Genomic DNA, 1907 nt, shown 5'->3' with positions numbered 1-1907 from the left:
CCCCCCCCCCCCCCCCGAGTTCTGATTCCCAGACTATCTTCGTGCGGAAAGCCTGGAACTCGGATGTCGGCGATGGTTCGGAGAATGGCTCCTGCTTCTACTTCAGGTTTTGTTCATTCTCATCTCTCCTCTTGCTCTGTCGTCGTCTGAGATTCAGCAGTTCTCATCTCTCCTCTTGGCAATTGAGTGCAATTGCCAAGATGTTGTGATTTATCTTTGCAAATCAATGGAGTTGCTCGGGGTTTCACATGAAAACTACAGTTTCAGTGTTCTGATGATCTGTTTCTGCGGCTCATGTCGAGTGATTTTGGGATTTTCGGTTTTGGGTAAAATCATGAAGTTGGGTTACGAGCCAAATGTTGTCACATTTAACACCCTCATCAATGGATTATGTATGGAGGGGCTGTGGCATTAAGCTTAGTTGAGCGAATGGTAAAAAGATGGATATACTCCTGACGTTGTAACACGTAACATGTTCCACTATATGTCTGGGAATCTCCAAAAAAAGATATTGAACTTCCTTGTTTTGATGTTTCTTCATTTGGTGGTCGAGAAGTACTGTTCATACGCAATCCCAGAACTCACGAAACAAGCATAAAACTCTTTTTAACTAGATGAGATCCTAGTTCCTTGGCATGTGTCTTGTTGCTTTTAGTTTTGTGATCCATAGTATTCTTTGCAATTTTGTCGAAATTGTGAGCTGCACCCTTTTGACTAGAACTCATGATGTCTCACACAGATGAAGGCATTGGATGGATTCATCATGCTTGTGGCAATATCTCTCTGTGTGCGGGGTTACTCTGTTTTTAAAGATGTAGAGAACTCAACTCATCTATGGAGGCAATGCTTACTCCCGTTTGCGTCATGACAGGGATGTGACAACATGCAGCAGTGGCCAAGGTCCCTAACATATATCCACATGTTGTTTTACTTGCAGCATTTTATGATTGTTCCCGCAGTGTTATTCAGATGCAAGTCGTTGGTATCTGGCCGCGTATTCTGAAACACTTCAAACTCTCGTCCTCGTTTATTGTTTAGGTTGTTCTGTCTACATCATCTCGTCGGTTAATCTGGCAAGTAATGCATCAGATCATCGTTCACTAGATATGATGGGAGTCTTGCTCTTGAGATCAAGAATAAAGCGCTCTTTCTTCACACTTTTAATAATTTACATGAATCAAGTTGCCCCATCTTTGTGAATGATTTTTTTTTTTTTATGAAATGTTATATTGTGGCAAGACATGCAAAGGATAGTTATTGCATCTCCTAGAACAACTGCTTCCGGTGTCAACAGCAGGATTCTTCTATTTCTTTTCTATCAACACTTTGCGGGTGCGTCTTGAATCATACGCAGACACTTTTCTTGGTTTACAGTGATTTTCTCGTGTAGTTTCAGTTATTTCGTTTCTTCTCTCAGGATCATTTCAAGATACTCTCGTTGTCGTGATCTTTTATGCCTGCTGAAAACCGAGGAACAAAGGTTGCTGTGTTTGATACCGATAACGTGTTGCGGATATCTCCTTCATTGATGTCCTCATCCTCATCTGCTCTGCTGCTGGATGTTGAGATTCTGATTGCAGGGCTTACAGCAGAGGCAGAATCGCAAGCTCTGTTGCATATATTTTTCTAACATATTTGATATGTTGTAAATTTTGAAAGATTTAACTCAAATTCAAAATAAGTAAAAACAAAAAAAAAATCATACCAACGATTTCAAATAAATTTGAGAGGAAGAAGATGTTGATGTTGAAGTTTGTATCGAAATATTTGAAATATAAATCTGCGTTTTTTTTTATATTTTCAAAAAAAAATTGTGTATTTTTTTGAGATTCTTCATATAATATACTATTAGATTTTGCTTTCAATGATTATTGGAAAGAGGTACAGGAGAGATTTTTTTTTTTATT

The 1907-nt window shown here is 38.8% G+C and overlaps 1 long non-coding RNA gene across 2 annotated transcripts; it reads left to right on the top strand.

The window, feature by feature from the left end:
* The first annotated feature begins 20 nt into the window (after positions 1-20).
* Positions 21-1643, top strand: LOC104808011. 2 transcript variants are annotated; one of them, XR_770889.2, is made up of 3 exons: positions 21-106; positions 740-900; positions 1418-1643. It is a non-coding gene; the product is annotated as an uncharacterized LOC104808011 (long non-coding RNA). The 2 variants fall into 2 exon arrangements; XR_770888.1 differs by lacking the exon at positions 1418-1643 and having other exon boundaries at positions 740-1240.
* Positions 1644-1907: the final 264 nt, after the last annotated feature.

Source organism: Tarenaya hassleriana, unplaced genomic scaffold (assembly GCF_000463585.1).
Source record: "Tarenaya hassleriana unplaced genomic scaffold, ASM46358v1 Cleome139, whole genome shotgun sequence".
Lineage (NCBI taxonomy): Eukaryota > Viridiplantae > Streptophyta > Magnoliopsida > Brassicales > Cleomaceae > Tarenaya > Tarenaya hassleriana.
The sequence above is the reverse complement of the archived record's forward strand: the minus strand, read 5'-3'. Positions and strand labels throughout refer to the sequence as shown.